This window comes from Papio anubis, chromosome 10, assembly GCF_008728515.1.
Source record: "Papio anubis isolate 15944 chromosome 10, Panubis1.0, whole genome shotgun sequence".
Lineage (NCBI taxonomy): Eukaryota > Metazoa > Chordata > Mammalia > Primates > Cercopithecidae > Papio > Papio anubis.
Window position 1 is genome coordinate 101,233,680 of NC_044985.1, and position 23,543 is coordinate 101,257,222.

Here is a 23,543-nt window from a genome sequence, read left to right on the forward strand (position 1 = left end):
GCAGAGCTTAGTGAGGCAGAAGATAGTGGCACAACGAGATCAGAAAGGAAAACAGAGGCTAGTGTGGGCAAACCTTGCAGCCTGGAAGGAAACTTAGATTTTATTCAAGGTGCACTGGGAAGAACGTCACTAAAGAACTCTGAAGAAGGTCATGGGTTCCCTGAGAGAAATCCCTGGAGGCCTTACTAGAGTGACACAGACTCACCCCTGCCTCATCCCCCAACTTTTGTCCTCACCTCCTACCCCCATGCCCAGTCCTAGCAACCTGGGGTGGTCAGGGGGCGGGGGGCAGGGGTGGCGGGGCTAAGATCATGTTTAATTATTTCACAGATTCTTCCCTCCTCTGATAGAGGCCATGAAAAGACATACAGTTCAAATCAGTCCATTTGGCAACCTCTGAGCAACTGGAAATTTTGGTCAATAGTCAACACTCAGCAAAAATGATATTTTTGAATTATTGGAAGTTTAAGTGATCCAGACTCTCCCTGTCCCCCATGACTGTGAATAATCCCAAATATAGGACAGTACAGGCTTTCTTCAGCCAGAGGATGTTAGCCAGATATTTCTACTCTGGGTGGCTACAAAAAATGATATCTAATAACCGCCCAGACTTCTTGTGGTTGGAGACTCATGATACACACAGATGTGCAGAGAAATTGTGCTTCTTTAAATCTTTATAATGGATATGACACTCTCCAGATGAGCGCTTTTAGATAAAATGTTCACATTGTCAAACTTCATTGCTCTCCCACCCTTTCTTTTCTCAATATGGTTTCTGGGCATAGGGGAATGGCTTCTTGTGTCCTAAAAGCAGTGAGGAAAGAAGAGGCCCTTGTATTAACCGGTGTCCTCTGGATCCTTGGTGATCACTGCTGTAGAGTGGGGCCATTTAGGAAGATGGTTTTATACTGGCCAATCTGTTGACACTGGCTATGGAGGGCCTTGGCTGGCACAACTCAATGGTCTAATTTCTCTTTTGGCTTGGCTGCAGCCCAGTAGCCCTAGCTGGTGGACCTGGCCCACCTTGGCTCCTGCTTTCATTTTGAATGGTGCTGAGAGCTGGCTGGGACTTCCTGTGGTTCTAGTCCAGGTGAACCATTCCATACCTACAGGGCCTCTGTAGTAGCCCTACTCCAGAAACCCAGTCCCACTGCCCTCAGTGAGTCCATTTTTAGCATCTCAACTAGCTTCCCATCCCCAGGTCTAAATCCCATCCATACCTCCCAGCACCCAGGACAGCTTGAGAGAACAAATTCCTTGTTCTTTCTCTTCCAAACTATGGGGCCTCAATCAATTTTACTTTGATGTGGCCACTGCCAGGTTGGTGCTTTCCAGGTGAGCCTCTCCAAGAGGTAGGGGAGGTGTTTCCTAGTCTTCAAATTTTATTAAATCTAGATATTTTGGATCTTTCTTAGGTGATTGTTCTCACCTGTCATTCCATCTCCTACTCAACGTCTTCCTTTTCCTCTTCCTGTTTCCTCATTTCTTTTCCCACAACCCCTTGAAAAACAAGCCTGAGTGGCCAACCTTTGGGCTGGTAATTTTTCTATGTAATATATTCCTTCTACCCGAGTTATCCATCTTAGTGATAATACAAGATTCTCTATTTATGTTCCTCCCCTTTTTATCATCATCCATGGCATAATTCTCAATAATTAATGGAGTCTAAAAGGAGCATCTACTTGATCTTGATCTTTGAAGCATTTTCTTTTAGGTGGCAACATATAACCTCTATTCTTTCTCTCTAGATCCAAATACACTACCAGGTTTGGAGTAAATACAACTTTGCAGATACTGTTTATTGGTTTTCAATATTTATATAAATGTTCAAAAAGTTAAAAAGACCTTATGGTTACGAAATGGCATGTAAATATTATAAACTTATGAATTTCAAAAGGATGGGATGCTTAATGAATACTGGAAGGTGGGTGGGTCAGAGGAAAGAAGGAGGGAAGTGACTGGACACTGACTTTATTCAGAAATAATGGGGAAACAAAAATATTTTCCAAATTTTTCAGTGTAGAAATAGTGTTTTTAATATATTATTTAATGTAATAAACACATTTAATGGAGGGAATACTGGTAATAGGATAAGTTTCTCAACTATAATACTATCAAAAGATGTGATTGAAGTATTAAAAGATAATGTTAAACAATTTTTAATGGAGGTAAAAACATGATATTTACATTTTTGGAGACAACCAACAGAAGGTCTAAAACTAGAAATCACTCTAAATGTTTTCCTCTGAGGAGTGAGGCTGGTGTAGGGAGAATCATTTTACTTTTCACTTTATACATTTCTAAGTAAGGATTTATTTCTCCATGAGAAAGTCCTTGTGGGGAAGACGGTATTTGACATGGGTGTCAAAGACTGAAGAGCGTTTCATAGGAGACAGGAAGTGGGAGTCGGGAGGTGGTGCAGGAAGGAAGCCTCAGACACAATGGTCCAGTTTTGAAGACTGCCTGATAGTGGTGGCAGAAGCAAGGAGGAAACAGATTGGGCACAGGAGCTGCCAATCTCAGAACTGATTCTTGGGGCACATTGTGATGAGACAAACCTTACAAAGAGGCTCAGCTGGGTAGGTGTGGCCCTGCCAAGACACCCTGTTACCTGGAAACAAGACACAGCAGTGTGAGAAGGGTGTAGATAGACATCAGCATTCAGGTGTAAGACAACTCTCCACCCCAGCCCCATGATGAAGAAGAACCTGGGCCGTGGCTGTGGGTTGGGAGTTGCACACAGGGACACCAAGAAATCCATCCAAGCAAAGCGACCTCAGAGATCAAATGAAACAAATCTAAACAAAATTCCAATCCAATAATCTAGATCCCAAAGAGTATAACCCAAGCACTCCATGGATCCCCAGCACTCAATCTTAGGTATAGAAAGGAGGAAGAGGCGTAAAGGAAATTTCAGAAAAGACATAATCAGAGCCTGGAGGAAAAGACATCAAAGATCAAGAAAACAGCAAAAGCAAAGGCACAAAGAAGGGATAGCACCAAAATGAAGGAGTTGATTAGCAGTGTAAACATGAGTAAAGCCCTAGGAGAACAAAGACCATTGTGAGAAAAGCTATTAAATCCTAGGGCTCATAAGAACTCGAATTTCCTCTCTACAATAGTACTATTCACCCCCTTTTTTCTTCCTCAGATCCCATAAGGAATAAGGCAGATGCCAAAGGAGACACATCGTGGTGGTGATTCTGATGATTATTAATAAAGGGAGGGGCTATTAGAATAGGGAGGGAAAGAGCACAATCCAAATTCTTCCAGAGTTGACTCTGAAGCACTTTCTCCATGCCTATAATCACTGCTCTATGAGCAGCAATACTATATTCTGCTCACATGACCTCTGGGCAGTTTATTCTCTCAAGTCTATGTGGGCATGGTAAGTCCACAGTGGTTCAGATTAGTTGTGTCCTAGCTAAGACCTCTTTGCAAGTTGTTTCACCATCAAAATTATGTTTCAACTATTTTCATTCCTCCCCATCTCAAATCTCCTAACCACCCAAAGAAATTCACACAAATCCAAACCACTTTGTACGACTCAACATACAAATATTTCCATGAACTGAGACAGAGAAAGAGGTAAGTCTGTATGTGTTAACCGCCTTTCTTTCCCTACTGTGCCCAAAGCCCTTGTTTTCACTTGCTCAGTGAGACTCAAAAGACTAAGTGGCCATTCTTTTTCTCTCTGCAGATTAGAAATCTTACTTTTAGCAAGGTTTTGATTCTGTTAAAATTTCATTTCAAGAAATCATTTAGAAGAACCCTATGTTTTGTTGTAAAATTTGCTTGTGCAGAAAATTGCAATCTTTGGTTAACTAGTATCAGGAATAGAGAGGTTCAGCTCTTTAAACACCATCACTGACACTCAACGATCAGCACAAACTAGTGGTCTTGTAATGCCTCCTTGTTTGTAAACCTGCAAACCTGTGCTGCTGGTTTGGGGGAGACAAAAAGAAAGAATAAACCATGGCCTGGCCCCCCAACAAGTTATACACAAGGACTAGAGCAAGGATTGTTTTTGCAATTTACTGCAATTGAAACATGGAAACAACCTGAAAGTCCAGCAATAGGTAACAAGTTAAATAAAAATTAAAATATAATTTAAGTATAATTAAATGTATATATAATTTTAAAATACAATTAAAAATGTAGCCATCGTAAGACTGAAATATCTAAAACTATGCTGATAACAAATAATCTCCAAAATATATGGCTCAATAAAAAAGGAGGCTAAGATACAAAACCGTAAATATAGTATGCTACCACTTGTGCACAAGAGAACTTATACTCATTCCCTCATCCTCACCCCCACATACTCTCTGTGTCTCTTTGTCTCTGCACATATTTATGTTGTCACAGAATAGCCCTGGAAGGATTCACACTACACACACACACACACACACACACACACACACAAAATATTGGTTATCTCATTCAATAACTTTCAGAATTTTAATTAATCAAATAGAAAATACATTCCCATGGTTCAGAAATCAAAATAGAATATGGATATAGATATAGAAAAAGATATCCATCTCCTGTTCCCAGCTTCCATCCAGCATCCCTCCAAGGAGGCAACCAATGTGCTCAGTTTCTTGTGTATCCTTCTAGAGATATTTGATTCATTTCTCTCTCTTTCTCTCTCTCTCTCTCTGTGTGTGTGTGTAGGTGTGTGTGTGTATGTGTGTGTGTGTGTCTGATGTGGTTTGGCTATCCCACCTAAATCTCATCTTGAATTACAGTTCCCATAATCCCCATGTGCCATGGAAAGGAGCAGGTGAGAGGTAATTGAATCATGTGACCAGTTACCCTCATGCTGTTCTCATGATAGTGAGTGAATCCTCATGTAACTGGATGGTTTTATAAGGGGCTTATCCACCTCCTTTGCTCTCATTCTTCTTCTTCCTGCTGACATGTGAAGAAGGACATGTTTGCTTCCCCTTCCACCATGATTGTAAGTTTCCTGAGGCCTCCCCAGCCCTGTGAAACTGTGTGTCAATTAAACCTCTTTCCTTTATAAATTACACAGTCTCGGTTATGTCTTTATTAGCAGCATGAGAACAAACTAATACAATATCTTTTTGTACCCTTTTTAAACCATTGGCATTTGTTGACTCTATTATTTATTTATTCTTTCTATTAAAGTCTAGATAATTTTTAAATGACCCATGGAAAGCAGACATGCAGAGAACAATGGCATGTTAGAAGACCTTGAGGAACTCAGACGCTTTTATGACTTGAAGCACGAGGAAAGGCCCCAGAGAGAAGATAAGGTAGACCTTATCACACCTTATCAAGTGTGTCTATGCAGAGAAAGACCTGGAAAGAGTGTCTATGCAGAGAAAGGCCTGGAAAGAGTGTCTATACAGAGAAAAACCTGGAGATCAAGCTGCTCAATAGAAGAAGTGTCTAAGATGAACTAAGAAACTGGCATTTGAGTGCTAGGTATTTAAGACCAGACACAGCTTTCAGTGTCATTACTATGAGGGAAAGACCCTAGATTCAAGGCAAGGCCCAGTCAGCACCTTTGGATAATCCTTCACCTGGGCAAATCGAGGTAGAGGGGGAGGGTGTGGTTAGCATTAATGCTCAGGACTAAACTGTTTATGAAGCTATGTAACCAAATCCCACACTTTTCAGAATTACCATTGTTGGTTTGGGCTTTTTTATAAGAGTTCCAACCCTTTTTATGACTTTTTCTCCAGCCTCTTTCTTATTCTCCTTTTGCTTTTGGTTTCACAGCATACTTTGGCCTGCTCCCCTTCTCTTTGATTTGAGCCAATTCATTGTTTCTCAGGAGAAACTGACTAAGAAGCAATTGCTCTTTGGACACGAATTCTTTTCATAGGGTGTTCTCACTTAGTATCAAATTCTCTCCAGCTTCTAAAGGAAAGAGAGAAATACCACTTTGAGTGGGACCAGGAAGAGAGTCAGAGTTCTGAGAAACTTCAGAAATCCATGCTTTCTCAGAATGAAGGACTAGGATCCACCTTCCAGGCCTTCATAGGTCATTCCCAGCCCAGAGATGTCAGGAGCATCTGCCTTCCATGGCAAGGCAGGGATCCCTTTGATTCACTTATCTCAGGCCACATGTGAAGAAGAGGGGAGTCACTGTCTATTTTACTGCCAAATATCTAGCAGCAGTTGGATCAGGGTTAACCCTTCTCTTCCAGTACAGACATAGCTATTCCTTGAGCCTGCTGCAGTGCCCAAACCATCCCCAACACCTACTCCATTGGAAGAAAGCACTGAAGACCAGCAATGACCAGTTGCATGACCAGCAATTCTTGTAACGAAAAGTCACAAAGCCGTCATCAGACATTTGCAGCTGAACATCTTGACAAAGCCAAGATGTCAGTTCATTAGATGTGAGGGCTGAAACTCAAATATAGGGGGAGGTGGTGAGAAGATGTGAGAGAGACATCAAAGCAGACCCATAGAGAAAAGCCACAAACAGAACTGGAACAGACCTCAGAAATTACCTAGCTCAACTCCATGATTTTACATTCAAGGAAATTGATTCCCAAGAGTACCAATGTAATTGCAAAGCTAATTACTGATGGGAACAGGTAAATTCACTTTTGTACCAGGGCTTATTCCATGGGATTGATTCATGGAAGCATGCCACTTAAGAACTGAAGTGCTCAGGAATGAAGGTCTGAGATTAGAGTCAGGAATTTCAGAAGAATTGAAGGTATCCTGTTACGAAAGATAAGGCAAAAAAAAATCAGGTGTTCCAGTTATTGGTGTGTGACACACCACTCCAAAACTTAGCAGCTTTAAAATAACAACAACACTTCTTTGGCTTGTGCATCTGAAATGTGGACAGATCTCTATGGGGACAGCTCTTCTCTGCTTCACTCAGCATCAGCTGGGGCGGCTGAAAGGCTGGGATCACCTGAAGACTTGTTCACTTGCATGTTTAGCTGTTGATGCTGGATGCTGGGACATAAGATGGAGCTGTGGCTGGAGCCCTGCATGTGTCATCTTCATGTGCTACTTAGAACATGGTGTCTGGGTTCCCAGTAGGGTGAGAGAAAGATAGGCACAGGCCAAATATTTTTTATGACCTAGCCCTGGAAGTCACACAGCATAACATATCCCACATTTTATGTGTCATGGCAGTCACAAAGCCTGGCCCATCTTCAAGGGGCTCCAACTTTTGATGGAGGAATGCCAGATAATTTGCAGGCACATTATAAAACCACCACAGTAGGCCACTTTTCAAAGCTAATTTGGGGGCTTCTTCCCAACTCATTACTGGGCCAGCCCTGAGTCAAAACGAAAATGTAGGGACTTCCTTGGGCCAACAAAAACTCCGCAATGGTGGAATATTATTTCTCATTATCCTGGCTTCTGGAATTCCTGAATTATCCAGCTCACCCCATATTCTATAGCTTAAGACTTAGGCATCTCGAGAATAGAACACAGAAAGTGAGTCCCCTTATTTTCCAGGTTCCTAAAGCTGAGAATTAAATTAAGTCCATCAGAATAATAAGTTAAGCAGCTAGTGAGAGTTCCAATGAGGGAAGAATAGAGAAGGCACCCACCGACCTCTGACAAATAAGAACAGAGTAAGAATCTTAAAAGTTCTAAAAAGGAAAAAAGAAAAAAACCCACAAAACTATGGTTTAAGATTTTCTAGGAATCCACTGGGAGAAGCTGGATGGGTCTCACCTTTTCTGGCTACTGATTACAGATCCATGGACACAAGAATGACCTCTCCCTCTCTGGTTTAATAAGGCCAGGCAAGATGCTCTCCAAGTTTCGCAGGCAAGGTGCAACTTGAGGGGACCAGAGTGCTCCCTAAACATTCATGTTTTCTTGGTGAGTTTTCTAAGTGCCTCCATCTCTCACGCTATAGCATTCTTATTCAGAGCCCAAGTAGAACACCTTCTGTCTGCCTGTATTAAAATGTGAAAATTCATCACATTAATCTCTTAGTCTTTCAATCCCATCACCAAGGGGGTTGGGGTAGAAACCCAAGATCCTAAGGATACAGGATGATGAAACCACACAGAATGGACAAATTTTGACAAATGAGGATGTTGAGGTCAGGTTATAGGCTAGAGAAATTGTAAAAGTGGAGAGAAAGAGGAGAGAAAGGTATAGGGTACCTGGGCAGCTGTTAAGAGTTAGAATGAAGAGGAAGAATTACTTAAAAAGTGGAGGAGTATCAGCAGAACAAATAAAAGGAGAAGGAGCCCTAACACTCAACACAGATGATGATAATGTGCTTCCAAGAGGGGTTAAGGGGCTGAATTCTCTACCTCTGTAAAAATCCACTGAGACCCACCATTTGTGGGCATTTATCTTCCATGGGTCTGATGTGTTAGATAGATGAGGACAAAGGGCCAAGAAAAGAGCAACCTACCACCTGATCTCATGAATTCTGGTCTCTGTCATGCACATGTTTTAGGTATTTTATTATGCAACTATTGTGCAAAAATCATAGCCTTTATATTGCCTTGACTCTGGTCCCTAAGGAGCTAAAGTACATCTTCACCCTTCAGAAGATTCAGGGTCAGGCCTCTATGAATCACAATCTTAGAGTTCAAGGGCACTTTTAAGGCCACTGTGAGGATCCCCAATATGACTCTCCCATCAGAAACAGCTCCCTTGTCTCCCAGAAAGCAGTCTCCTCCTGTGGGCATTGTATGCTCAGGGGATCTTGGAGGAGTGAATTGGGCTGGAGGACAAAGCCAAGATGCCAGTCATTAGATGTGAGCACTGAAACTCAAATATAAGAGGAGGTGGAAAGAAGATGTAAGAGAGACAAAAATAGAGGAGAGGGCAGATGGAGGGGAGAGGGAAGGAGGGAGAAGAGACAGGAGACAAAGAAAGGAGATGGAGGAAAGAGAGAGTTCAGGCACACATTTGTATATGTGTGAGTGCTCCTGTGTGTTTAGAGAGACATCAGGGAGATGAAGAGAGAGAGAGAGCGAGCAAGTGAAGGGAGGCAAAAGGGGGGAGAGGAAAAGAGGGAGAAGAGACAGGACAGAGAGAAAGAGAGAAGAGCGAGGACAGAGAAATTGTGCAGGCACATGTGTATGTTTATTTCTATGTGCTCATGTGCATTTAGAGGGACAACAGAGAGAAGGAGAGAGACAGCAAGTGAAAGAGAGAGAGAGGGCAAAGAGGAAGGGAAAAAGGAAAAAAATGTTGACACCTGAAAAGTCTTTCCTTATGTTGAGGCCACAGCAAATCAGATGATAATGAAATTCTGCATAGATTAAACGCCCATCAACAGAAAATGTGGAAGCAAATGAGGAATTATATCACAGAAACTCAGTGTCATGTAAATCTCACTGAACAGGGAAATCAAAATGTTAGCAACAATTACATTCTTCTTATAACAAAATGGGTTCCAAAAATGGAAAAAAAAGAAGAATGGAAACACTTCTGGAAATAATTAAAGGGGGAGCAGGGATCGTGGGTCGGGGGAGCTGGAGACGGAGGGAGGGGTGTACTGGCAGTGATAAATATAGAACCATAATTTAAGAGACAGTAGGAAACGCTTTGTGTGTGTTAATTGGAAATGCATTCTAGAGGCTGCAGTTTGTTCACCATGAATGTCATGACCTTGGGTTCCTTGGGGGAATATGGTCTCCACCCTGTCCCCATGGTGAAGGGAAGAAGCAAGAAACCATGTCATTCAATGGATGAAAGAAGTTCCAGTTTATACGGTGGAAGGAACCATTTTTTTTTTTTGCCTTGTTTTTTGTTTTTCTGTATTTCATTCTTTGGGTTAAAGAGAGAAACACTGTGGGATTACAGCAAAGTCATTTTATTTGCCAAGGAAAGAGACTCAGAAATGAGATGGGTTGAGAACACTCTTATCCCATGCTATAGTGGCAAGATGGAGTCTCCTCTCTGCTTTTGGCTTCCTGAGATTCTGGTTAATCAAATGAATATTTGGCCCACTGTAAAGGGAGGTGCTGGGAACTGGCTTTGGAAAGAGCATTTATACCACTTCTCTGGGACAGTTCTTTTCCCAGAGACCTGGCTGTACATCTCAGGATAGAGAAGAAGGGGTCAGACCGGCTCACTGGAAAGCTCTGGTGAACTGCAAGTTGAAGTCTGTTATATATTTGGGAGAAAACTCTTGATTTCTGAATGAGCAAAATGATCAAAGATAATGCTTCACTAAATTCCTGCCAACTCACTTCTACTCCTTTACTTATTTTAAAAATTGTTTCTTCCTTCTATCCTGTCACATACAATTGAACACAACAAGAGATTTTAGAACTAAGACCTCAAAGATGACCTGGGGCAGTGCTACTCAGGCTGTAGTTGTATCTCAGATGTAAGCACATGAAGAGAAAAGCACAAACTTGATAAAAACACAGGCTCCCAAACCATCCCAGACACACCTAATCAAGATCTCTTGGGCTGGGAAGGTGGGGGTGAGGACAGGAAATCTACATTTATAACAAGCTCCCAGGTATGTTTATGCGGCCATCCCAGCTCTGGTCTCCAGACATTTGGAAGCTGCTGAAAATCAAACTCCTTATTTTGTAACTATGTAAACTAAGATTTGGAGATGGAAGTACTGCCAAAGGCCACAGACAGCTGGACTAGAACTCAAATATGTCACTTTCCAGTCCAGATTTCTTTTTTTTACTATACCTGAATACCTGAGTCTCCTTCAAAGCATGACAAAGGTCTAAATTCCGTCCACCACCTCAGTCATTCCTGAGCCTACATCTAGAAATTCCATGGTCATGATAATTGATGATGATGATAATGATGATGATAATGGTGGTGGTGGTAGCAGTGACAGCAATGGTAAGCTAATGCTCACCTAATGCCTACTACGTGCTTGCCATTATATAATAACTTATTTAATCTTCAAAACAATTCTAGGGGATAGGCTCTCTAATTGAATCGAGGCACAAAGGAGTCAAGGAAGTCACATAGCTAGCAGAAGATGGGACTGGGATTCAAGCCCAGGACAGGCGGAAGACAGGAGAAGTGAGCTACTTCTTCAAAACACATCTCATTGCAGTTTTAGTACTCTTCCTTTTTGTCACGCATGATGTTCTCATTGTCAGTTACCTCTACTTTTCTCCTTACTTCCCCCGCCTCCCCTGCCCACCTGCTCGTAGGTACAACAGAGTATGGCAGAATGATCCTGGAATGAAGGAGAAACACTCAGCAGGAACCCCAAAGATGACTAGGGATATAGGAAAGGACTGTGGCTTATTAAGGCAAGTGCTAAAAGGGCTTTTTAGGAGTGAGTATAACAGGCAGAGCCAGGCATAAAGCCAGATAATGTCATGCTTTCTTTTCCCCCAAACCCACCTCAGATTCCTATAAAATTGAAAACAGAATCCAAATAAGAATCAAAGTCAGCATTAGCTTTATTTCTTTGCCCCCCAATACATGGATTCTTCTTTACCTTGTTGGAGGACGTGATTTGAGCCTTCTTTGGCTCAGAAAGATGTATAGGAAACCTCCTTTCTACCATCTTCCTGGCTTCCCTCACACCTATAATCCAGATATGAGGACTCATCTTGGGATAAGTAGAGAAGGAAGAGCAAATTCCAAGCTAGTTACTATAAGAGAAAGGCCACCAAAGCAGTGACCTTGGACACAAGCTCAGCAATCAGATGAGTTCTTCTTCCTCCTTGCTTGGTGGGGCTGGGCAGGAGTCAGGGACTGGGGGTGCATGGGGGGAGTAGGCGGGAGGAGTCAGAAGTCTTTCTCTAATTGTATTCTCTCCTGTGGGATGAAGCAGAAGTCCCTTCTCCTCTACAGAAGTATGAAGAGTAGGGTAACGGGTGTTACCTGCCAACACCAGGGCTTGTCTCTGACATGCTCCATGGCTGTCTCTATGCACTAACTACTCTGTAAGTGCTGCAAGCTCTTTGGCCTCTATTTCCTCAGTGCAGCTAATTTGCCTTGAGTCATTCATACTCTCTTCCATTCCCCTCTTATGACCAAAGAAACCCTGAATGTTGAATAGAAGAAACCCAGCTCCATGACCATGCAAGCAATGTCTTTGAATACATATGAATAGGTTAGTTCATCTCTGGTCCATGCTTCCAATAACAATGAAAAGTCCGTACAAAGCATTAACCCATTATGACATAGCATTATCTTGGTTTTCCTTGCTTGCTCAAAATAAGAGCAAGTATCCTTGATTGGGAAGAGAAGTGGGGCAGAAAGACAATAAAAGAACCTTAGGGAGCACTGAGGATCATCACTATCACTGGATGCCAGAGCTGAATCCATGGAAGGTGCTGCTTGACTCCAGGGAGGCCACATCTGCCTTGCCTGCAGCATGTCCAGCAGGAAGCTCTCAGCGTATGATCCACCTCCGCAGCCCCCTGGGAAAGCTGTATCATGAACATTTGGGATCATTTCATATTTCATAAATGGGCTTAACTCACACTCATGAGGTCAACTGGAAGGTCTACTGGATTTAATTATGCTGGAAAGGGAGGCAACCAGAAACATCACGCATGAAGCAGGAGAGAGGCAGCTGGGAGAAAGCAAGCAAGCAGCAGGGAGACTTGATGTTATGTGAGTCATCCCACCAGGATGAGGGGCCGAATCATGCTGCACCCCATGGAAAAGAAAAAAAAAACAAAAAACAAAAAAAAACAAAAAACAAAAAAAAACCCAGCAGTCTCTGAGCCAGACAGAGTCCAAAGGAGATTCTCATCCCACTCCATTTCCAGGCAGGCTTTAGGAAGCTGGTTGAATTTATGTCACATGGATGAGTGCAAAATAAGCCATGTAAAATGCTACACACTGTTGTGTCCGGATCCTTAAAAAAAATGTGTTAAAGCTATCGAAGGTGTTAATACATGTAAACTCTTTCTTTCCATATTAGTCAGTTCTAAGTTCTGAGTCTAGGGTACAAAGTCTACAGGTTTGTATAACTTGACTCAGGGCTGATTTTGACGGGACGAAGAACAATAATCTATGTGAAATCATGGAGGAGAGACACTGACAGAAAGTCACAGAGATGAAAGAATGAGGAATTGGTGAACACAGACTTCCTATAGTGACATGGATTCATGGAACAACAGAAGCAACACATTAACTAAACCAACACAGGCCAGTAAGATAGGTCAGGGCCAGGCTCCTAGGAATTGCTGTGGTAGAAGCTGCTCAATTTCTCCCAAATCGTTTCTCTTTTTCTTCCCTAATAATACACTTTTTAGCTGAGCGTATTGCTACTCATAAAAAAGATAGGATTTTCCAGCCTTCTTTGCAATAAGTGTGGCCAAGGAACTAACTTCTTGCCGATGGGATATAAATGCATGTGTCATATGGCAGCCCCCTGTAATCTCCCTTAGGAGACAGATGGCATGCTCTCTTGGCCTCTTCTTTATCGTCCCTTTCTCCACCTGCTGCCTCAAATATAGATGGCACCATCTTGGGCCATGATGATAAGGGCCACATTCCAGAGATGGTAGAGTGATGAGCTCCATGGAGACTTGGTTTGCAAGAATGTTATAGGGCAGAATTATCACATAGGTCCTGGAAGGCTTATCTCCTAACCTTGTGTTCCATCTCTGAGAGAGACAGCCTACACCCTGGAATGAATGACTGTCTATTTGGGACCAGGTTTAGCTGCAAGTGACAAAAACAACTAAAATAACAGTCATTTAAATGGGATAGAAGTGGCTTTATTTTTCTCATATAAACAAAGATCGGCCTCCTCTGTTTAAAATCTTCTCTCATCTCTAGGGCTAAAGACTATTATCAGGTAACAGTTAATCCTGCCTTCTCAGAAGTAAATTATTCCAATTGGGCCACCTCTCTTTGAATGTAGGCCTTCTTTCCCCATTGTGTCTCTTCATTGCCCTCTCGATATCTGCCCTTCCACTCCTCCCTTTATTCCTTTTGAGTTTGAGAGAAAATCCCAGTTAGGGGCTAAAAATGCTTTAAGTCAAAGCAAAGCTCCAGGAAGTCTGCAGAATCAGCCATATGACTTGAATGCTGGGCCAGCAAGCCAGCAGAAGGGCAGATTGGCTTAAAACCAACTCAACGTCCAGCTCCCTGAACATGACCCTCGAGGCAGTGCAGCCCCAAGAAGAGAGAGGGAAGAAGTGGGCTTCCAGTATGGGTAAGCCTACACACTTGAGTGGTTCTGCAGGCCCAAGGCCAAGATGCACAACACCCCCCAGCTGCCTCCCAACCCTGATCATTTGGGATTGCCTCACCCCTGCGCTTTTTCATTACCTGACCTAAGGACCTCCTGAGGCAAATAAAGTTCTCCATGTAGGGTGAAGTTAGTGAAGCGAAAATAATAAACTTTCATGAGCGTGTTTCAATTTTCACTTGTGTTTATGGCCAAAGGTGTTTTTTATTTTAGTAATCGCTGCTTGAACAAGGGCAAGCCACATGCTGCTAACTTGTTAAAGAGAAGAGGAAGGAGGAGAGAGAAAGAGAGAGTGAATGAGAGTGAGAGTCTGTGTTCAGCTGTAAACTTCCCAACAGTCTGCTCTAATCCTTCCAGTTTTGAATCCCACCCTTAAAACTTTAATGACAGAGAAAGGGATAAAATATTATCTGGACCGTGTTCTGTTGACAGTTTGTCCTGGGCCTATTTTAACCATGATAATTCAGTGATTTTTGCGTGTGTGTGTGTGTGTGTGTGTTTTAAAAGAGAGACGTCAGCATTCTGTGGTACCATTTCATAATGTAGAGTGTGTAAAAGGGAAGGAATTTGGAGGAATCAGGCTCCTTCCAGTTGGACATCAACTTGACCGTTGTTTTCAGCTCACTTTTATTTGGCACAGTTTCTGTTTGCTTTTAAATGTCAGAAAAGGTTAAGAAGCCTTTGAAATCTGCAAAAGATTTTCTAGACTTATGAAAAGGATGTCCACCCTATAATAGCATAAATTAATCACCCCTCCCCACTTTTGAAATTGCCTTTTAAACGGAATATATCTGAGGAATCAAATTAAAGACAAAAGAATTCAAATAAATGCTCATTTGTGGGTCTGAGTATTTGACTTCAGAATGAGAGGACCTAGAAATAGCCAAATGTTATATTTCTCTCTGTCTTTATCATCCATCCTAACTCACATTTTCCCAAATCATGAAGATTCAAGAGAAAATATTGTGGCTCAGAGAGCATTAACATATCCTTCCCTTGGCCCTATCTCTAAAGCTGGCTGCAGTAGTAAGGGGCTTAAGGTCCCCAAGTGACTAATGAGCCCCCTCTATGCCTAGAAGATGCTTCTTTTTTTTTTCTGTCACTAGTGTCTAGTACAAATGCATGGGGTGAATGAGCAGACACAAGCTCTCCAAGTCTCAGTAGACTTTCCTATATAGTATGTGCCAGCCTGCAGACCACCACCAGGGTGTACAGAAAATATACCTCTCTGAGGTCAGGGGGAAGTGTTAATAACTAACTTTATAGTTTAAGATGCTATTCTGATGTACTTAAGCTCAATACTTTCAAGAACCCATCACCTTCCAAAGGCAGAGGCTAAGTCTGGGTGCTCATAGAGGACAAAAGCCTGTAGGCGTTCTCAGGCCACCTGTTCACCTGAGTGCTCACAGAGACACTCTTTGAGCATCTGGTTATCAGTGGCTATCAATCCAAGCAGATTGCTGCTGAATTGTCCTTTGCTCCTATCACCTGCCTGTTTAGGCCCAGGGGCTTTTCTTACTGCGTTTGCAGATACAGGTTCCATTATGTTGTATTTGTGCCCTGCAAAGGCATGAAAATCTCAGTAAGGGACCATATGCTGAGACTCACAGCACAGATATTTCCTGCCTGGGATTCTGTAGAAGAAGCAGGGCCTCTCTTTCCATGATCCACAAAAAGTATGATCTTACCACTTTCCCTTTCATTATCTTCCCCACCTCTGCCTGTGGGAACATTTTCTAGGATGGATCTTTTCAGGCATTTTTTTTTCTGTGTTTTGAGTTCTCCCCATCTCCCTAAGGTTGTGGGCTTTAAAGACAAAAGCTACAAATAGCCTTTTATTTCTATTCTCTAGCACTACCTTAGCCCTTCTTTGTCCTGAGAACATAACACTGAATTGAAAAGTGTGTGTGTGTACATGCCCATGCAGCTACACGCATGTGTACTCAGGCACAAACAGGGGCTAGGGAGTGGATGTAGTAAATTATTGGAGGGGAAAAAGTCAGTTAATATCTTTAAACTCTTCTTCTATGTTTATAAATACACAAAAGTGGGGTGAGGAGCTTTCGATACTCCCAGCATTGAAATAGTGACAATGAAACATTGTCATTTTTAGCTCTTAGAAAACTATTAGATAATTAATCTAAGCAGCATATATGGTTTATTTTCTGAAATTGCTTCTACTTAATCTATGTGTTCAATAAACTGGAGTAGAAATAGAGTTGAAAGGGCTCTGATTTTTTCATGCAAGCCCTGGAGGACAGGACCAAAGAGACTTCCCCTGAAGTAACCACAGAAGGACAGCCCACAGGGACTTTCCAGCCCTCTGCTCCAGGGGTCAGGCTACATCATTGCGCAAGCAGTTGAAGGTAGTGTGTATAGGCTGGGCGGTCAATATCAACAGCAAAGGGAGGAGGGCGTGGTGCTGGCACACTAAGGAACCACTAGTTTTCTAAAGAGCAAATCCCACCCCAAAGAAATAGAGCTAATCTCGCAACTTGGCACCTAGAAGGGGAAAGGCACAAGTCAGAGTAGCCTCACAAAGCAATGAGGTGCCAATTTCCACCTCATCCTTAAGTCATAATTCTCCAGGCCTCAGATCACTCAAGCTAACCACTCCTGTCAGCCGAGGCTTTCTCCTATCCTATTCATTACAGCACAACCCAGAACTCTTACTACAACATGCAGAACAACAAGCCAAACCATGAGGTGAGGGCTGCAGCCAGGTACAATGTAATTTATATCCATAGGGAGAGCAAGTCTTTATAAAATATTTAGGCACCTTAAATCTCAATGTCTCCAGCTCAGTCATCCTACTTCTAGAGTTCTTTCCCTACTCACTTTCCTGGCATCCCTCCTCCTCATAAAGTCAGAACATTTCTGCTCTCATTTCTTCCAGAGGACAATTGTAGGTAGGTAGAAGTTAAACTTGGGGGTCTTCAGACCTGTGTTGGAGCCCGGCCCCTATCAATAGCTGGATAATTCTGAGCTCAGTAATTAGCATATGGGAGGCCTCCACCAAGTGTCTGTCAAGCTGAATCCATACACAATCTCAGGAAGATGCTATCAGTAATTTGCACCTTCAGCACTTATTTGTTCTAAAGCATGGCTACCAACTTTTTCTGTGTGCACATTATTTTTAAAAACCAAGAAATTTTATAAACCACTGTCTTATGATTAATATCTATTGATTCATAGAGTACATCAGAACCCAAAGCTATATAAATATGGCACCCCCTGAAATACGACTCATATTTTTTAATCAGAATATCTACTGTGTTTAAAAAATCATAGTACATATATGTGCACAGTATACCATCTACTAAATCTATTATAATACTTTGTTTAAAATGCAAATTTCTGAGACCCAACCCTAGAATCTCTGATACAGTGGATTTGGAAGTAGAGTACCAGAAAAAACATTTTACCCACTGGTGTGTGTGGATGTTTTTGTTTTTGTTTTTGTTTGATGGAGTCTTACTCTGTCGCCCAAGGTGGAGTGCAGTGGTTCAATCTTGGTTCACTGCACCCTTCACCTCCTAGGTTAAAGTGATTTTCCTACCTTAGCCTCCTGAGTAGCAGGGATTACAGGAGCCCACCAGCATGCCCAGCTAGTTTTTGTATTTTTAGTAGAGACAGGGTTTCATGATGTTGACCAGGCTGGTCTTGAACTCCTGACATCAAGTGATCCTCCTGCCTCAGCCTCCTAAATTACCGGGATTATAGGTGTGAGCCACCACACCTGGCCTGGTGTGTTTTTTATAATAGTGGTTTAAAAAAAAAAAAAAAACACTGTCCCAAGGGGACTTACTTGAGTTAAATGTCTATTTACTGTGGCAGCTTTCATAATTTAAGTAAACAAGGCTTTAGTTTTTAGGCTGTCAAAACTTTGTATTAGCTTTGCTCATCATCTGTCCTTAATGTTTTGTGAGGTACATGAAGGTAACTATTACGAAGATTCGTGGGAAATACTGGTTCAATGGCTAGGTCACCAGATTGCAGAGGTGATAAAGATGGAATTTAGTACCTTGTAAGTGTCCGTGAAAGAACACTTTTTCCATTTTCTTTGTCTTTCACAGTATAGGCTTAAAGCCTACAAGTGTCATTTCTAGCCCTGCAAAGAGAAATGAAGATTGTATTACTTCTCATTGGCTCAACACCAGTTTTACAAACTCAGTTTTGGCCAGAGTTATTCCTTAGTTGTGTGTCTTCCAAATCACACAATCCAGAGATCCATAATTGAACAGCTCATGTAGTGCTAAAAGTTTAGCTCCCCTTCTCCAATAAACATGGGGATGACCATGGCATCATTGTTGTTGGTCTGGGCATGGCCTGTGGCTTGTCCATTTGGGAGTCCAATTAGAGAATATGGATGGTTTCAGAATCCATTTTGTTTAAAAAGAAAGAAAGGGACTTGCCCCTTTCAATAATGCTGTGGAATTTCCAACCTGATTATTAAGAGCTCTGATGAGTCAAACTTAGGCTGGGTTTCTGGCTTTGCATAACTCCCACATTCTTTGAGTTTTGGATTCCTCTAGAATCCATCACGTCTAAGTCCCACAATGACTTCAGTTCCTATATTATATTAGAGATCTGAGGAGCATAGGAAGAATCTGCTTCCCTAGCCCAAGTTTCCATTTAATTCAGAGAACAGAACTCTTAATTTATATTTCCCTTGACAAACAATGGCTTGACTTACAGAGAAAAGGCGTCTCAGGAACTTGGACAAACTTGAGAGGAGAACTAAATTAGAGGTTAGATAAAATTCAGCCTTCCCACTTCAGCCAGGTTCTGCCATCTCTAGTTATTATAAACAACTGGGATTCTGAGACTGTTGAAAAAAATACATTGACAATCTCCCCCAAAGGAGAAAGGAATTATAAGACCATTTTGAGCCTCTATGCTTCTCAGCAGTAATATGGTTATACAGGACAAATTTAGCCCAGAGAAAGATACCTAGCTAGTGTTCCACTAAACCTTTGGAAAGGGGAGTAAACGGTCCCAACGTTTGTCATTTGTCTGCAAAGTGCTCTTCTAAGACATGCATGGAATCCATCAATTAGTAGGCAATGTCTCTTGGCTCTCTCTCTCTCTCCCTCACCCCCCACCACCTGACGCCCCACAAAAGGAAAGGGTGGATTTTCATCCTACTTTGCAAACATTTGGGGAGTATCAACCTTGTGCTAGGATTTCTATCGGCCAAAATGTTGAAGATAAGGGCCAGAGAAGATGTATAACATAAGATATGCCATCCAGAGATAGAAATTCAAGAGCATCATTTTGTGTTGTCCTATGCTTCCTATGAACAAGAAAATTACTATTTATTGCTTTCAAAATATACAAACCAGAGAAGGGACACTGATTAGCTTTGATTTGGCTTCTGTGGTTGAGGTATAGTTCTGTAATGCTGTCTGCCTTTCTGCAAAACTGTGGCAGCCATCCTCTATCCTAATTTTCCAGCTTGAGGAAACCTACTTCCATCTTGAGAAAGACCCCTATACAGAAACATTTAGAGACTCCTAAAGGCAAACTGAGCAAAGATAAGATGTGTGCTTTTCTCACTGTGGCTTTGGTCAAGTCTGTTCCCCTCTTGTGGCCATGGTTTCCCCATATGTATGAGACAGCCAGACTAGACCTCCAAGGCTCCTCTGAACTGAAATAGTCTACCGATCTGTGGGACTCTGCCTCCCCTTCACCTCCACCTCCCCACATACACACACAACTCCCTTCTCTGCTTTGTGATAAAACCCTGGCTCCCTCCTTTTTCTTCTTGGCTTCTATACCCAGGGCCCCATGCTGTCAGAGGAAAAGGAGTAGCATAGATATTCCATACTAAACAATTAGAGTCTGGCTGTTATTTGTGTTACTGCCTCCAGGTTGGGGGTGGGATAGTATTTCCATTTTAGTAAGACCCTATGGGACTTCAGCATCAGTACAGTTGATAGAAAAAAGAAAGAGGAAAGGAAATAACAGACTTTCCAAAGACTTTTACTCGCCACTCAAGTCTCAATGTGCCATTTTTATGAATAACATGGTCCTAGAAAAGTCTATCTCATAGAAGAGCAGAGAGCCATATTTCAGAACCATTAGGAGAGAGTGAAAGGAAACAAAAGCTCTTGGAAATTACAGCAAGAGGGAAGATTAAAGCAGAAAGGTTGCTGTTTAGGATATGCAAGGAGAAAAAGACCTGAGATGATCAGGGATAGTGAGTCTATATGCAACGGCTACTAGCCTGGAAGACATGGCTAAATGACCATAGCTTCCCATGCAGTCTCAAATCGCCTCTCAGAGCAGCCTCCAGGAGCTGCCACCATTGATCTGTTGGTAAGGGAGGCTGAGCCTCCTGAGAATCCATTAGGTTATACTGAAATAGGCAATTGCGGATCTGGCAGATAGGAGTTAGGAAAGAGCAGGGGAGCTCCTCTGACATTTTGAGGGTGATGGCATGAGTAGCTAACCTGGTGCCTAATGAGCAGGGCCACATCAGAGATCAAAATGCTTGAACCATGGTTGACCTCAAATTCTAAGGGGTCATGGCAATGCACTGTTCTCTCTGCTACTCAAAGTAGAAACCACCTCTATAGCCCATCAAGTTCCCTGTCCAGTCTCTCCTTGAGAACTTCCAGGAGCAGGCAGCTCACTACTTTTTGAGTCTGCTTCATTGCCAGGCAGCTCTATTAGGAACTTTTTCCTTGAGTTAAGGAAAAAACTTACCTGTCTGTAACATGCACCCACAGAGTCTAATTCAGTCTTCTGAGACCACACAGTGGAAAATAAATAACTAGGGAATTAATTAAAATCCTGTTGTCGGATAGAAGAGCTGAGTGGGATACCCAGTTTACTAACTAGCCTGGAGCTATTCATCTCCTGTGGAAATCCAACAAGGTAAGTCCCAACACCTAGGACAGGCTTTGCACATGGAAAAGTGGCCAGAAATGTGGGAATTACAGGACCAGAGAACCTAAGCATGATCAGAAGTTCTCAACAGCCAGGGATATAAAGAGTGGAAAAAAGAAGTTATCACTAGGGTCATTCCTGTTACTTATGTATAATTTGTTCTCAATATCTTCTCAAAGCTTGTAACAGGGCTTGGCATATATGAGATGCTCAATAAACATATGTGGAAAGAAGGAATCTCTAATTAGAACTTTGCTAATGGTTCTAAGTTTTCATCATCTGATCGTTTATGCAAACAACATTTAATAAGCATTGCATGTGTATTAGGCACTGGAGAGTTTATAGATAAATGTGACGTGAGCTCAGAACTGAAAATCTGATGGGGAAGGAAAAATACTTACCCAAGTAGCCATAAGTGCACTAAGAAAGGGTCAAGATAAGACATGGTGAGCCCCCTAAACACAGGGACATATTGTAAAGAGAGTTAACAAAAAGCCTTGATGTAAAAAAAACTCTTCAACTAGTGTCACTCTGTTAAACTTGAAGCTCAACATTCCCTCTTTAATTGACAAGAGCACAGACTAATGATTCAAACTAAAATTCTAAGATGTGAATTTCCCGATGGAGCTGGAGGGAGAACATTTCCCATGGAGGGTCCTTGTTTCTGGCTCTCTCTTTGCTTCCTGGCAAGACCTCAATTGGCACTCCTCCGGATGACCCACCCTACTGTAAACTTCTCCCTGGCAGCTCACCTTCTCCCTGGACTTGCAACTGCTAATCACATACCTGGCTGCAGCCAAGAGATTTCAGGAAATGGTACTTTGGAAACTCGTCTTTAAAATGAAAACAGATAAAGCAGCTGGCAGTGGAGCCAAGGAAAACTTCACTTTTTCTGAAAAGCAAGCAGCTTGTTGGCACCGGAAACCTATGTGCCCAGCGCCATCACCACCACATCCTCTAATAAATGCACCAGCACACATAGGATACACAAACGTTCCTCAGCAAGGCTGCAGAGCACACCCTCGAAAACCTGAGGAACCTTTTTCCCACCGCCCTTTGGAGGACCCTACAGCCCCTGGAGCCCTTGGAGGCTCAAACCCACAAGGCCTGCATTGCATACTTCCTTCTAGAGAAACACTGGTGGCTTCTTCCTCCACACTGTAGACAATGTAAAGCAAATTGAGTGAAATTTTTGTAGGCATTTCTAAGTTAGATGAATCTTTTAGCAATTTTCACTTATAAGCAATGAGGGTTTTGTTCCCAATTTAGTAAAAGGAAAATAAAAGATGTGAGTTGGGACCATTTCTGCTATGAGGGTGGCATTAGTAAGCTGACCTTCACACTGTGGGAGGCAGCTGAACCCTGCCGAGAAATGTCATTTAAACAATATTCCCTTGCACAGTTGTAACACTTTCCAATTTACAAAATGTTTTCACTTGCCTGCTCTCATGAGAGCCTCACAGCAAAGTTGTGTCATTGCCAGGATTATGGTCATCACTGCATGCAGATGAGGAAACTGAGGTGACAAACAATAAGCGGTTTGCTCCAGCACACGCAGAAAGGAAACCACAAATCCAGGACTGGAGTACTGACCTCCCCTGCTGCATTCGGCTGCTTCTTCAGGGACTCGTCGCTGCTTCTAACCTGAACGTCGGATCATTCAACAAATCTCAGATGCCTCATTAATAAAAGCTAATAGAACGTCTACCTTTCTATAAATCATGATAGTTCCTGGTTCTTGGGATCAATTTCATGAAGCTATAGCAAAATTTTAAGTTTTTAGAACTTAATCCTCTTCCCTGTAGAATGGACTTGGGAGCCAGACTCAGGGAATTATTTGCGTTCATAGAGTAAGGCTCAACTCTGGGCTCTAGGAAATCAGTGTAACTGGTGGTGACCTGAAAGGTATTGAGTGTCCCTCCAGGAATAATATTAGTTATTAAAATGGTGACCTATCTGTTTGTTGTCAGATTCATTGCCAAGACTTGTTCTGCCCTGTTCTGCATCACAGGGGCTGGCCTCCTCCTGATACATTTCCCAAGCTCCTGTTCCATCTGGCTCCTGATTAAGTTTGGCCAATGGGAGGCCTCAGAAGAACATTAGAGGAAGGAAAAAGCCAAGGTATTTCCCCTATTTCATCTGTTTTTAGAGACATTGCAGCAGTGGTCTGGTCTCTTCTGGGGTTTCACTTCCACCAGGAAGCCTCTCCCTTTGCAGTCTCAGTTCCTAAACTCTGCTAACATCACTTCCTGTCTCACTCAGTTTAGCCCTAGCTAGAAATATCTTCCTGATAATCTAAGGCTTGTCTCACCCATTTGCCCTTTTTGCTCTGGCAACACCTTTGGAGCAAGTGTCTCATATTAAGGTTCATCTCTTGACCTGCCTGGTGTAGATTCTGTTTTCCTGCCTGAAACTTAACCAACACAGCTACCGTTTTATATGCACCTTTCTTAGCTTCTGCTACTCTGCTTAACAATGTTTGATGTTAAAGAATCATTTGGTTCAACCAACTTCCTAAACA

At 42.3% G+C, this 23,543-nt stretch overlaps 1 long non-coding RNA gene across 3 annotated transcripts in view; it reads right to left on the reverse strand.

The window, feature by feature from the left end:
• Positions 1–23,543, reverse strand: part of LOC103876524 — a 106,820-nt gene that overhangs the window by 75,874 nt on the left and 7,403 nt on the right. For 2 of the 3 annotated variants that reach the window (XR_002516445.2, XR_002516443.2), the window contains exon 2: positions 18,153–18,239. The exons of the other annotated variant lie outside the window; for it this stretch is intronic. This is a non-coding gene — a long non-coding RNA (uncharacterized LOC103876524). The remainder of the gene's footprint in view (positions 1–18,152; positions 18,240–23,543) is intronic. 3 annotated transcript variants of the gene reach the window in all.